The 15667-nt window shown below is 38.0% G+C and overlaps 1 pseudogene; it reads left to right on the top strand.

Annotated features, from left to right (window-relative positions):
• Window positions 1-8449: 8449 nt before the first annotated feature.
• LOC122427167 lies at window positions 8450-10167 on the top strand (annotated as a pseudogene).
• The last annotated feature ends 5500 nt before the right edge of the window (window positions 10168-15667 follow it).

The raw sequence follows: 15667 nt of genomic DNA, 5'->3' as shown, positions 1-15667 counted from the left end.
ATTAAAGGATAGAATGTTTACTTTTGAGATCTGAATTGTGGCTGGAAAATTAAGCAGAACTATCACAAAGCAAAGAACTGAAATATAAACAGAAATCATGATAGAAAACACAAGACTTAGAGGATAGATCCTGGAGACCTAATAAGCAAATAATGGTAGTTCCAGAAGAGAAAAGAGAACAGATGGCAATACTTTAAAAAAACACTATAACTTGCTGGATATAAAAGTCAACTACATTTTTATATATCAAAAAAAATTAGAAATTTTAACTTTACAAAGGATATTGTTCATAACAGTATCAAAAAACATATAAAAGTGCCTAGGGATAATATTACAAAATACACAAGACATATTTAATAAAACGTTATTGAAAGACACTAAAACACACTTAAATACATGGAATTATATACTTAGCCTGTGAGTAGAAGGGTCACATCATAAAATATGAAAAGTGAAAGTGTTAGTCACTCAGTCGTGTGTCTGAATCTTCGAGAGCCCATGGACTGCAGTCCACCACGCTCCTCAATTCATCGAATTCTCCAGGCAAGAATTCTGAAGTGGGTAGCCATTCCCTTCTTAAGGGGATCTTCCTGACTCAGGGTCGAGCTCAGGTCTCCTGCATTGCAGGTGAATTCTTTACCATCTGAGCCACCAGAGAAGTCTTGTCAAATCAATCTATAGATTCAATACAATTCCAATCAAAATCACAAAAGATTCCGTGTATGTATGTGCACATGTCATCTAAGCATGCACTAGACAAACAGCATATATTCAGAGATGGCATCTTACCAGATTTTTTTTTCTAATATAGGAGGAATAAAAGTCTTGGTGGACTATTTTATACAACACGGGGAACAGTGACATCATGAGACAAAGTACTTCCAGGGGGTGTGCTCTTTTAGAGCAAACTTCTTCATCCTTCCAAGGCTTGAGATCACTTATGTAGGCACTACATTTGTGCTATAAATTGCCTTTCTGTTATAAAACTGAAGGATAAGAATATTTATTACTCAGAAAACTACAGATTTTTTAATCTGGCTATTCAGATAAGGTGAAGGACTTAGTTAAGATTAAATTTGACTATGTTCTGTTCTCTGTGTTTAGATTTTCTCTGATATAACAATTTTTTTGACAGATCACATAAAGAGACAATGATTTTGCAAGTGTGTGTTTGAAACTATTATGCTACTAGTCTATCTTTACCATTCAAGACTTGGGATAATAGCAAAACTTTTACAATATGATCTAGAGAATTAAAAAGGAGAGTCACAAATAAAAAGTCACCTGATTTTCATTATAAGTTATAACGAAATTATCAGTTATATATATCAGTTATATAAAACTGATTTTCATTATAATTTAAACCTGCATTAATCAAATAAGCTAGTAAGATGATCTTACTAGCTTTATTCTCAGTTCAGTTCAGTCCCTCAGTCATGTCTGACTCTTTGTGATCCCAAGAACTGTAGCACACCAGGCTTCCCTGTCCATCACCAACTCCAGGAGCTTGCTCAAACTCATGTCCATCAAGTCGGTGATGCCATCCAACCATATCATCCTCTGTCGTCCCCTTCTCCAGTTGCCTTCCATCTTTCCCAGAATCACGGTCTTTTCCAATGAGTCAGTTCTTTGCCTCAGGTGGCCAAAGTATTGAAGCTTCAGCTTCAGCATCAGTCCTTCCAATGAATATTCAGGACTGACTTCCTTTAGGATACACTGGTTGGATCTCCTTGCAGTCCAAGGGACTCTCAAGAGTCTTCTCCAACACCACAGTTCAAAAGCATCAATTCTTAGGTGCTCAGCTTTCTTTATAGTCCAATTCTCACATCCATACATGACTACTGGAAAAACCATAGCCTTGACTAGATGGACCTTATATTTGTTGGAAAGTAATGTCTCTGCTTTTTAATCTACTATCTGGGTTGGTCATAGCTTTTCTTCCAAGGAGCAAGCGTCTTTTAATTTCATGGATTTTGGAGCCCCAAAATAAAGTCTGTCACTGTTTCCATTTTTCCTTCATCTACTTGCCATGAAGTGATAGGACCAGATACCATGAGTTTTGTTTTTTGAATATTGAGTTTTAAGCCAGCTTTTTCACTCTCCTTTTTCACTTTCATCAAGAGGCTCTTTAGTTCTTCTTCACTTTCTGCCATAAGGGTAGTGTCATCTGCATATCTGAGGTCATTGATATTTCTCCCAGCAATCTTGATTCCAGCTTGTGCTTCATCCAGCCCAGCATTTCACATGATGTCCTTTGCATATAAGTTAAATCAGCAAGGTGACAATATACAGCCTTGACATATTCCTTTCCCAATTTGGAACCAGTCTGTTGTTCCATGTCTGGTTCTAACTGTTGCTTCTTGATCTGCATATAGACTTCTCAGGAGGCAGGTAAGGTGGTCTGGTATTCCCATCTCCTGAAGAATTTTCCACAGTTTGTTGTGATCCACACAGTCAAAGGCTTTAGTGTAGTCAATGAAGCAGAAGTAGATGTTTTTCTGGAATTCCCTTACTTTTTCTATGATCCAATGGATGCTGGCAATTTGATCTCTGGTTCCTCTGCCTTTTCTAAATCCAACTTGAACATCTGGAAGTTCTCAGTTCACGTACTGTTGAAGCCTACCATGGAGAATTTTGAGCATTACTTCACTGGTACCTTAGCTCTTTACTATTTACTATGATATTTACTATTTACTATGATATCTTAGCTCTTTACTACTATTAACTTTAAAGATTTATCAAAGAATACATGTATATAGTTTAAAAATGAAATATTCTTCATCTCAACTCCAATTTACACAGGTTTGTTCACTTTGGTTAATTTTTTTTTTTCACTTTGGTTAATTTTTCAAGCTATACTTTTACAAGCTGTCCCATTTTCTGTATTTAGGTTGTTATATACATGTTATATTTCATTAAAAAATTTATGAAAACCACAAATCAAGTACTATTATTTTAAAACAATAGCTTTCCTTCTTCATTCCTCCTCTAACCTTTTCACCAGAGGCAATTACTCCCAATTCAACTAACTATTTCCTTTGGAACTAACCTGTTTATTTGTAAATAATATGCCTATGCTGGAATGTCTTGATTTATCACTTTTAGATATTTTTTATCTTTCACCATTCTGGTTGAAAACTTAGTTCTTTTATACTTGTCACATTTTGCTTCCTGGCTATTATCTCATTGACAAAATTTCAATTTAAACAAGCTGGTGTTTATGTTACTATGATTATTTAAGTATTACTCATTGCTGAAGCAAATAGTGCATTATAATCATGCTTCCTTCCTCAGACAAATTTTTATTCTGCAGAATTACATAACTGCCTCCTTTTTTGGTTGATTTTCCACATAAAATTTTAAAATGCTCCCACATCTCTGCCAAACATCCGTTAGTCTTTCTTTTTTTTTTTTTTTTGTTCATCTGGATTTCCCTTCTCTATAACTGAAATTCATCATCTCACAAACCCCCACCAACTGAAAAAAACTTAAATACTACTTTTAAGATAAATCAGTTACTTCCTATTTAGAATAGTCTCGTTTGAGTGAATATTTGGTCAAAATCAAGACTTAAACTCTTATATCCTCTCTTTCTCTTATTTTCTCTAAAATGATTTAAGTTCCTAGAGGGGCTTGGGTATTATTCTTAAATTCGAGGAAGGGAATCTGACCCCTGTACTGTCTTCTGGCCTTGCTGGCCTTTGCTGAATTGTAGTTTAGCACATCTGTCTTTAGACTTCCTGTGCTGATATCTTGGGTTCCTGCCTTGACCTCGAGTCTAAGTCCTTTTTACACCAGTTTGAAGTCTCTTTCAGATTGCCAACCATCTCAGAACTTCCACACCCCATTGGGTACTTGGGATCTCTCAGCTGCTTTGTCCATCATGGTGGGATATGGGGAAGGAATTTGTAAGGTTGCTTTTAGTCTGCCTAGGCACTTCCCTCAGCTGTGGCTACTTCCCTGCTCAGGCACTATGTTGTACTTCTTTAAGAGACTTGCAGTTCTCCATGCTATACCCTAGAAAGTGAAACACAAATTTTATCTGCTTAGAACATCTCCTCAACCAGCTAATCTACCCTCACCTCAACAGCCAGGGTCAAGGCCCAGTGGAGTAAGATATAAGAATGCTAGATCTTATCACAGGAATCCATAAGCAGGTAAACATTAATCATTCTGCCTTAGATTCACCACTTCCTATCTGTTGGTTGAATTCTTTCTTCTTTTTGGAGAGATAATGATTCTTTTCATCATCATGCATTCTTCACATTTTCGAGGATCCTGGCAGGAACTTTAAATATGAAGTCCTGCTACTCTAGTTCTTTGAAATCCACAAAGCCTTAACAAAACCTAGTTCCTGCAAATAAAGGCCTTGCTTTCAAAATATTACTAAATCAAAATACACCTATGACAACAGAATATTCTGTAGATGAAAAATAAAAATAATGAGAATACTCACCAGGTGTTGATAGGAAAAGATATCTAGCATATATTGACGAGTGAAAAACAACAAGATAGAGGGAACTTGCCTGGTGGTCCAGTGGCTAACACCCTGAGCTCCCAATGCAGGTGGCCTGGTTTTGATCCTTGGTCAAGGAACTAGATCTAACAGGTGGCAACTAAAGATCCTGCATGCTGCAACTAAGACCTGGTGCAGCCAAATAAATTAAAATAAATTTTTCTAAAATAAAGCAAGGTACAGTACAGCATGCACAATAGTTTGCTACTACCCTTTTGTATGTAAGAACAGAATGAAATAAGAATAAACAGATCAATCATTTGGTAAAATATGCACTTTCATAAAGAAACGCCAAAAGAATTCACAACAAAGTAATACAAATGCTTATCAATAGTGGACAGAGGGGAGGAATAAGATGATTGAGCACATGAGTACGTATTTTAGTGAGGATTCTCCAGAGAAACAGAACTGCTGGTGAGGTGGGAATGAGGTTGAAGAGAGAAAGAGAGAGAGATTTTATAAGGTATTAGTTACAGAAACTGAGAAGTCTCACTCTGCTGTCCATCTACAAACTGGAGACCCAGAAAAGCCAGTGATGTAGTTCAAAGGTTGGAGAGCCAAAGATATAGACTCCTGTTTAGATCCAAAACCTGACAACCAGGAGCACAAAGGTCAGGAGGAGATCCCAGCTCCGTCAGAAGTCACTTTCAACTACTGGATCCTCTTTCTAATCTTTAAAAGCTGGAGTGCTCCACGATTTAGTCCTGGGACCTCTTTTAATCTACACTTTCTTCCTCAGTGACCTCATCCAGTTTCTATTCTGATGATTCCTAAATTTATCTCCAGTGTGACTTCTCTGCACTTTAGCCTTTTGCCTAATCATTGTCTCTATACTGCATCTCAAACTTAACATCCAAAATTGATCTTTTGATTCCTTCCATTTCCCTATACTTATTCCTTCTTCAGTATTCCCCAGTGTTGCTCAGGCCCAAACCTTTGGAGTTATGATTGGTGTCTCTCTTTCTTTCTCACCCTCATCCAGTACATTAATAAATCGAGTCACCATCACCTTGAAAATACATCCAGAAACCCACCACATTCTACCACCTCCCCAACTGACTGGTCCACTGGTCCAAGCAATGTTTTATCTGCATTATTGCAATTCCCTTCCAGCTCCTAATTTTTACTCCACTCTTAACCCCCTATAATTTATTCTCACAACAACAGAATAAGCCTTTTAAGATAAGGCAGAAAAAGTCACATCTTTGCTCAAAGCTATGTAATGGCTTCCCATGATTTTTAAAATAAAACATAGTCTTTTTGCAGCTAGTATGAAAGACCCTAACATGATCTAGACTATTTACATGGCTACTTCTCTGACCTCATTTCATAACACTCTCCTCCTTACTTACTCTGCTCTGATCTCATTGACTTTGTCCATGCTTAAAAAAGATCTACACGCTTAACATCAAAGCTTATGTACTTGACGTTCCCTTTGCTTGAAATGCTCACTCTGTTATTTCATCCAGGTCTTTGTTGAAATAACTACCTCCTCAGAGAGGTCTTCTCAAATCACTCTATCTAAAATAGCACTCCTCAAAAAAATAAAATAAAATAGCACACTCCTGTAACTTCAATCTCTTTTCCAGACTTACTTTTCTTCACAGCACCTATTAGTACCTAACATATTTCATCTCTTTCTTAGAATATAAATTCCATGAAGAAAGGACATTTTATTCATTGTTTTATCTGTATGCCTCGTGCTCAGTCACCTTAGTTGTGTCTGACCATTTGTGACCCCCTGGGCTACCCCTGGACTGTAGCCTGCCAGGCTCCTCTGGCCATGGGATTTTCCAGGCAAGAACACTGGAGTGGGTTGCCATTTCTTTTTCCAGGGGATCTTCCTGACTCAGGGATCTAACCTCTGTCTCTTATGCCTCCTGCATTGGCAGGCGGATTTTTTACCCACTGAACCACATGGAAAGCCCAGATTATAACTACCTAACACTTAAAAGGAGTACCTGCCATCATATGCTCTCAATATATATTTAAATAAATATATATTTCCCATATTATCCCATAAATAAATAAAAGCAGAAATTACGCTCTTTTCTACAAGCACACAATGTATACTTTCCAGTCTTTAACTTCTCTACAACATTTGACATTTTGCCACTTCTCTGTCTTGAAACTCTCTCCTTGGATTGTGAAAGTCCCCTAGTTATCCCTCTCTCATCACTGCTTCCCAGACTCCTTTTATAGGACCCTTTTCTCTACTTCAAATATGATCATTCTTCAGATTCCCTACTAAAGTTAGGTTCTCTATTAAGACCACAACTCTCAGGACTTCCCTGCTGGTCCAATGGCTAAGAGTTTATATTCTCAAGGCAGGGTGTCCAGGTTCAATCCCTGGTCAGGGAACTAGATCCCACACATCACAACTAAAAGTTTGAAAGCCACTACTAAAGATCCTGCATGCCACAACAGTGGTCAAAGATCTCATGTGCCAGAACTAAGACCCAATTCAGTTCAGTCACTCAGGCGTGTCCGACTCTTTGTGACCCCATTGACTGCAGCACGGCAGGCTTCCCTGTCCATCACCAACTCCTGAGCTTGCTCAAACTCATGTCCATTGAGTCGGTGATGCCATCCAACCACCTCAACCTCTGTCATCCCCTTCTCTTCCTGCCTTCAATCTTTCCCAGCATCAGGGTCTTTTCCAATGAGTCAGTTCTTCACATCAGGTAGCCAAAATATCAGAACTTCAGCTTCACCATCAGTCCTTCCAATGAATATTCAGGACTGATCTCCTTTAGGATGGACTGGTTTGATCTCTTTGAAGTCCAAGGCACTCTCAAGAATCTTCTCCAACACCACAGTTCAAAAGCATCAATTCTTCAGCACTCAGCTTTCTCTATGGCCCAACTCTCACGTCCATACATGACCCCTGGAAAAACCATAGCCTTGATTAGATGGACCTTTGTCAGCAAAGTAATGTCTCTGCATTTTAATTTGCTATCTGGGTTGGTCATAGCTTTTCTTCCAAGGAGCAAGCGTCTTTTAATTTCATGGATGCAGTCACCATCTGCAGTGATTTTGGAGCCCCAAAATAAACTCTGTCACTGTTTCCATTGTTTCCTCATCTATTTGCCATGAAGTGATGGGACTAGATACCATGAGTTTTGTTTTTTGAATATTGAGTCTTAAGCCAGCTTTTTCACTCTCCTTTTTCACTTTCATCAAGAGGCTCTTTAGTTCTTCTTCACTTTCTGCCATAAGGGTAGTGTCATCTGCATATCTGAGGTCATTGATATTTCTCCCAGCAATCTTGATTCCAGCTTGTGCTTCATCCAGCCCAGCATTTCACATGATGTCCTTTGCATATAAGTTAAATCAGCAAGGTGACAATATACAGCCTTGACATATTCCTTTCCCAATTTGGAACCAGTCTGTTGTTCCATGTCTGGTTCTAACTGTTGCTTCTTAATCTGCATACAGACTTCTCAGGAGACAGGTAAGGTGGTCTGATATTCCCACCTCCTGAAGAATTTTCCACAGTTTGTTGTGATCCACACAGTCAAAGGCTTTAGTGTAGTCAATGAAGCAGATGTTTTTCTGGAATTCCCTTACTTTTTCTATGATCCAACTGATGCTAGCAATTTGATCTCTGGTTCCTCTGCCTTTTCTAAATCCAGCTTGAACATCTGGAAGTTCTCAGTTCACATACTGTTGAAGCCTAACTTAGAGAATTTTGAGCATTATTTTGCTAGCATGTGAGATGAGTGCAATTGTACATTAGTTAGTTAGAATATTCTTTGGCCCGGTATAGTCAAGTAAATAAATATTAAAAGAAAAAAAATGACTCTCCTAGCTCTACATATTCCCCTGACTGGTCTTAATCATCCTCGTGGCTTATTTATCATCTTTCTGTTGAAAACTTTTCAAATCTGTATCTCTCTCTCCTCTCTTCATATCTGCATATATGACTGACTGATGAATATCTCCAAGTACGTGTACCACAGATACTTAAACCTCAAAATGTGTCAAACACTAACCTGTTAACTTCTCCTCTGTCCCTTCTTTAGTTCCCACCCACTTCTTCCTTCAGGATTCTTTTTTTTTTTTTTTTTTTAGAGTTGAGAGGGACGGAGTCAGCTTGTGACTGATTCCGACAACTTTATTGAGGGGTAATATACATATATATGCTAACAGGACTCACTAAATTTAGATCAGAGACATGCATACGTGCAGAACTGCAGACATTAGTTTTCGCTCAGGAATTTTTTTTTTTTCTCCAAGCGAAACCACTCAGATGGTGTCCTCTCCCTCTTACTCTCCCAAAGGAAGAGAGGAACGATCATCCAGGATTCTGATCTCATTGAAAAATACCACCACTCAACCAGTTACTTAAACCAATAACCTGAAAATTAACCTTCATTTCTCAGTTTTCTTCACACCCTGTGTCCAATCAATCACCAAGTTCAACATTTCAACAACAAATTTCATACTAAGCACCTACTATGTAGTAACAAATCTGAAGAAAAGTGGCTTTATGATTGGTTAAGCAGCCTCACAGTGTTAGAGCACTAGTTGACATCTCTGATTCTGTTTACATTAAGGCCCTCAAGGTCTTAAATTGGCTCCTGGCATCATACCGTCACAGAACATTTCCAAAAGCAGAAAGGAAGGGATAGGAGTGAAACAAGAGGGCTTTCCTCAAGTTGCAATCTTTTTTGATCAGGGAGAAAAGTCATTCCCAGAAACACCCTAGCAGACTTCCCTTTATGTTGCTTTGGCCAGAACTGGGTCCAGTTATGAAGGAGACTGAGAAAGCAAGCATCTGGCAAAGCGAAACAGAGTTCCCTCAATCCCTGGGATTGAGCACATGCATACCCTTAAAAAAAAAGAGGGGAGGACTTCCCTGGTGGTCCAGTGGCTAAGACTCCATGCTCCCAGTGCAGGGGACCTGGGTTCAATCCCTGGTCAGGGAACTAGATCCCACATGCCACAACTAAAGAGTTTGTATGCCGCAAGTAAAGACCTGGTGCAAATAAATAAATAAATATTTAAAAAAAAAAAAAAAGAGGGGAGTTATCTTGGCAACAAATAAGAGAAAAAAAGTGGTTTCAGAGACAGCAATCAAAATCGATTTCCACGAAAACAGACATGGAGCTTGCATTCTAATTAAGGAGAAATTTTAAACATAAATATACAAACAAGGTAATTTCATATTCTATAAATGCTATGAAATCAGGCAATGTGATAAAAAGTAATGGGCATATTTTGATGGCAAAGCTGATAGAATCTACTAGTGGAACTGAACATGACAGAATGATAAAAAGGTGATTTCAACTGCGAGTCTCTCCTGGCAGCAGAGGCACAGAGTACTACTCACAATGGGGGCTGGTCAAGGCATCACGGGGATTTAGAAAGTTTCTTCCTCTCTTTGGCCAATTTTAGTTGAAATGAGCACAACTGAAACTGTAACCAAAGGAGGCATTATGCTTCCAGGAAAATCTCAAGGAAAAGTATTGCAAGCAACAGTAGTAGTTGTTAGATGGGGCTCTAAAGAAAAGAAGCTCCTGTGAAAGTTGGAGATAAAGTTAGAGATAATTCTTCCCCCAGAATATGGAGGCACTAAAGTAGTTCTAGACAGTAAGGATTATTTCTTATTTAGAGATGATGACATTCTTGGAAAATAAGTAGACTAAATTACTATTGAAAGGGCATCACGTGAAGCTGCCAATTCCAGGGAAGTTTTGAAATCTTTCATGTAAATCATTTCCATGTTTTCCTTTTATAATAAACTAATGATATCCAAATTAATGACATCCAGTGTCTCTAAAATTGTTTTATTGCACTGATTTAAACATTTCCAAAACAAACAGACAACAACAACTCCAAACAGAAAAAATGACTCCAAAGGTAATAATCATTTTCATTCATAAATGAAGCTTGAGAAAGATAATAATTAGTCTAAAGTCATAACACTATTAACTGATAGTCAGAATTGAAATTAGTACTATCTGAAATCAAAGTCAATTTTCTCTCCCCATACATGGATCTGTGGGGGGAAAAATACACAAAATGCCATATATAAATTTATAACATTGTAACAAAAAGAATAAAAAGTCAAGTATTTGAAAATAGTTGATGCTTAGAACTTGTTTCTATTTATTTTTGTCTTTCATTATAGGATTGGTAAAATGAACAAAATACTTTGTAAAGTTTTGTGTCTAAACCAAATATGGAACTATCAAACATGTTACTGACTTTAAAAAAAAAAAACACCCATTACTGACTGTTAGAACAGTAGCAAATGGCCATGATATTAAGTAGCAAAGATAGGAGACTCAAATAGCAACAAAGGGTTTTAGCACTATATCAGACTCAGACCAAATAGCTACAGGTCCAGAAACACTCTGACAAAAAGACCTACAAAATCAGTTAAAAAGTTAAGACAGTGGATAATACTGTGCTTATATTAAAGTGATAGATAACTACTATTTAGTTGTTAAATATAGACAGAGTATACATACCTATATATAATATAAACAAATAGAGCCATGTACTCCAAAGTCTTTGACTGTGTGGATCACAACAGACTGTGGAAAATTCTTCAGGAGATGGGAGTACCAGACCACCTTACCTGCCTCCTGAGAAATCTGTATGCAGGTCAAGAAGCAACAGTTAGAACCAGACATGGAACAACAGACTGGTTCCAAATTGGGAAAGGAGTAAATTAAGGCCGTATATTGTCACCTCGCTTATTTAACTTCAGTGCAGAGTATATCATGCGAAATGCTGGGCTGGATGAAGCACAAGCTGGAATCAAGATTGCTGACAGAAATATCAATGACCTCAAATATGCAGATGACACCACCCTTAAGGCAGAAAGTGAAGAAGAACTAAAAAGCCTCTTGATGAAAGTGAAAGAGGAGAGTGAAAAAGCTGGCTTGTAACTCAACATTCAGGGACTTCCCTGGTGGTAAAGCAGATAAGAATCAGTCTGCCAATGCAGGGGACACAAGTTCAATCCCTGGCCCAGGAAGATCCCACGTCCCACAGAGCAACTAAGCCCATCAACTACTGAGCCCAGCTCTGGCCTGGGCTCTACCATGCTTCATAACAAGAGAAGCCACCATAATGAGAAGCCCGCACACTGCATTTAAGATCCAGCACAGCCAGAAATTTAAAAAAAAATAAATAAAAACCAACAACTCAGCATTCAGAAAACTACAATCATGGCATCTGGTCCCATCACTTCATGGCAAATAGATGGGGAAACAGTGGAAACAGTGACAGACTTTATTTTTGGGGGCTCCAAAATCACTGCAGATGGTGACTGCAACCACGAAATTAAAAGATGCTTGCTCCTTGGAAGAAAAGCTATGACCAACCTAGACAGCATATTAAAAAGCAGAAACATTACTCTACCAACAAAGGTCTGTCTAGTCAAAGCTATGGTTTTTCCAGGAGTCATGTATGGACGTGAGAGTTGGACCATAGAGAAAGCTGAGTGCTGAAGAATTGATGCTTTTGAACTGTGGTGTTGGAGAAGATTCTTGAGAGTGCCTTGGACTTCAAAGAGATCAAACCAGTCCATCCTAAAGGAGATCAGTCCTGAATATTTATTGGAAGGACTGATGCTAAAGCTGAAGTTCTGATATTTTGCTACCTGATGTGAAGAACTGACTCATTGGAAAAGACCCTGATGCTGGGAAAGATTGAAGGCAGGAAGAGAAGGGGATGACAGAGGTTGAGGTGGTTGGATGGCATCACTGACTCAATGGACATGAGTTTGAGCAAGCTCAGGAGTTGGTGATGGACAGGGAAGCCTGGCGTGCTGTAATCCATGGGGTCGCAAAGAGTTGGATATGACTGTGCGACAGAACTGAACTGAAATTTAGTATGAGTAAAAAAGAAGAAAAAAAAAGTCAGCCTTTCCTCTCAGATACTAAAAAGGTAGCAATATAAACCGCCTTAACATTATTCAACATTTTCTGGCATAAAGATACCAGACTAGATTATATTTAAAGGTCTCTTACGGCTCTGCTACTCTCTGAAATCTAAGGTATTATCAGAGATCTTAAAAAAAAAAAAAAAAGATTCAAATACTTCCTCATTCATAGCAGGGGAATTCACAGATTAAAAGGTTAGCAAAGCTAATGATTTTAGAAAGGTATCTGGGGAAACATATGGGCCCGCAGGAGAAATATTCTGCAGTGAACGCTTTAAGGTTCTGCAAAGCTAGGAGGGGGGAGGTGTCTGCTTTCAAATGGCTTTCATCCAGAGCAGACAGCAAAATGGAGTTCAGCAGTATGGTTCGCTAACACTCATCTTTCCAGTCAAGGTAATTATTTTCCATCTTCTTTTAAGAAAAGTGAGTCAATATTCAAATATATTCCTGTCTCCTATGACCCTGTTTGGGACATGTGTACAAATTTGGATTTTGACTTGAAAACCATTTTAAAGGTTTATGACTACAAGAATAATTATTAGAGGGACTTCCCTGGTGGTCCAGTGGTTGGGACTCTGTGCTTCCACTGCAGGGAGCACAGGTTCAATCCCTGGTTGTGGACCTAGGACCCCAAATGCCTCATGGAGTAGCAAAAAAAATTTACGTATATATATTTTTTCTTATTCTGATTTGATAAAATTTTTACCAAATCTGAATAAGAAAATCATTCAATATGAACTTATGAATTTTTACAGTCTATGTTTTACTGCTTTTGTTCAGTTCAGTTCAGTCAATCAGCCGTGTTCAACTCTGCGACCCCATGGACTGCAGCACACCAGACTTCCCTGTACATCACCAACTCCCGGAGATTGTCAAACTCATGTCCATCGAGTTGGTGATGCCATCCAACCATCTCATCCTCTGTCGTCCCCTTCTCCTCCTCATGCTATTTCTGTTACATAATTTGTCAACAGCAAAAGACAAAACAAAAACCTAAGATGATGATTATCTGTTTAATATCTAATCCAAGCATCACTGTTAAAAACAACTTATTTTACATGAAAATAAAAGTTTATACTGAGCTAAACAAAATAATGGATTTTAATGGATTTCCATTGAACATCTAAATCATTTCCAACTAAAATAAATATTAAATGGCATACATAAATGTATCTACTTTTGGTTTTTCAATTTTTACAGAGACAAAAAATATTTAGGTCCATTAACAAATGTTTTACGCCACACTGAAAAATTTTATTATGAGGAAGCATTTACAAATGTATATATGGACATCCCTGGCGTCAAGTGGTTAAGAATCTGCCTGCCAATGCAGGGGATGAGAACGTGATCCCCAGTTCAGGTCACCTGCCACAAGGCAACTAACCACTGAGCTTGCACTTTAGAGCCTGCAAGCCGCAACTACTGAAGCCCATGCGCCCTAGAGCCTGCGCTCCACAACAAGAGAAGCTAACACAGTAAGAAGCTCTTGCACTGCAACTAGAGAGAAAGCCTGCACACAGCAAAGAAGACCTAGTACAGCCACAAATAAATAAATAAAAATTATAAATGTGTTTGTAAGTTTGCTAATCTACGGCAGGATACTCATATTGATAAACAGTTCACAATTGTCTGCTAGTTTCTAGTTTTCACTGGGAAGCAAAGATTACAAACAGTAAAAGGCCAGAAAAAGAACTGAGAATACAAAATTAACCAAAGAGAAAGTGTCAAACATTTAGAGTAATAAGCATAAATTTGCCCAAACTATGTGGACTGATACTGAGAAAATGAAGGCAAAGCAACAAGCACCCCTTTGGAAGCTAAGAAACAGTGGAATGCCCATGAAAGTGTTCTCCTACCACTGTGGGAGGATTTACTGCAATTTCCTTATTTTTTCAGACTGTGATTATGGGACATTGGTGAATTATGATTACCATGTATTTAAATATAAAATATATATATTATCTATATTTATCTGTATAGACAAATGGACACTATGTGTCTTCAATTTATCTATAATTTATAGATAGATTTATACTTATTATTTATAAAGAGAATAATTTCATAAAATGCAAACTAGAATACATGCATGGCATATACTAAAAATAGGAAATACATGTCAGCTTATTACACTTTTATTTTAGTTAGTTACTTGGTTTTATATATGTAAGTATGTGCTGGGCCACAAATACACTTCATTTCTTACTGTGAAATCATCCAACTCATTTGAAGGTTGCTGTTCTTATGCCACAGTAAATTAAGCAACAAAAAGGGTCTATGTAGCCAGTTGAAAAGGCCAAAACAAGAACCACGACCCTTGCTGCCTTATACATACGCAGATGACAACTCAAGACTGTAGTCACTCTCTGGTAGGCTCACACTTTGTTGCCTTGTCTTTTCAGACTTACAGCCAAGCAGCAGTCCTTTAAAAGAACATCTTCCATTTCTTACAACTACCTGCAAGGCTAATGAACTCTGCTGGTAGCTTCCCAGATATTTGTAAATCTGCCATCAGTTTAGAAGTTGTTGTACCACCTTTCAAACTTTTATTCTTCCTACTCATATTAGAGCAACCCTTTCCAGCAATAACATGGGAATCCTGTTGCCCCTCCCTGTTCTATCATTCCCAGTATAGCAGAGCCCTTTCAGAATGAAACTACACTGTAATTTCCAAAAAGCATATGACTTATTTTAACTATATTATGTAGGAGTTTATAATCATTTAATGTAATGCATATTTACCTATGGGGCTTCCCAGGAGGCTCTAGTGGTAAAGAACCCACCTGCCAATGCAGATGTAAGAGACAAGGGTTCCATCCCTGGGTCAGGAAGATCCCTGGGTCAGGAAGAAAGGTATGGCAACCCACTCCAGTATTCTTGCTTGGAGAATACCCTGGACAGAGGAGCATGGTGGGCTAAAGTCCATACTGTCACAAAGAGTCAGACAAGACTGAAGCTACTTCACAAACAAATATAGGTAAATACGCTCTCCTCCAAGAATAAACCTGAAGTTACTCTGTAACAACTGCCTTGCATCATTTCTTCTCTAGATAAGCTTTATAAGTTTTTGAGAAGACAATATTTGTACTAAAACTGGACTTATAAGGGGAAAAAGATACTCTTAAAAATACAGATTGCTGTAGAAGATCCCTTGCCAAAATCAATTTGTAAAAGAGCTAAAGCTTCTTGCAGCTATGCAATCTTCTATAATTGCTTTTGAAATCTTTTTATTACTTGGGTAAAATGAATATTTA

Source organism: Cervus canadensis, chromosome 25 (assembly GCF_019320065.1).
Source record: "Cervus canadensis isolate Bull #8, Minnesota chromosome 25, ASM1932006v1, whole genome shotgun sequence".
In the NCBI taxonomy this organism is placed as follows: Eukaryota; Metazoa; Chordata; class Mammalia; order Artiodactyla; family Cervidae; genus Cervus; species Cervus canadensis.
Note: the sequence above shows the minus strand (reverse complement) of the source record. Positions and strands in the feature narration are given on the sequence as shown.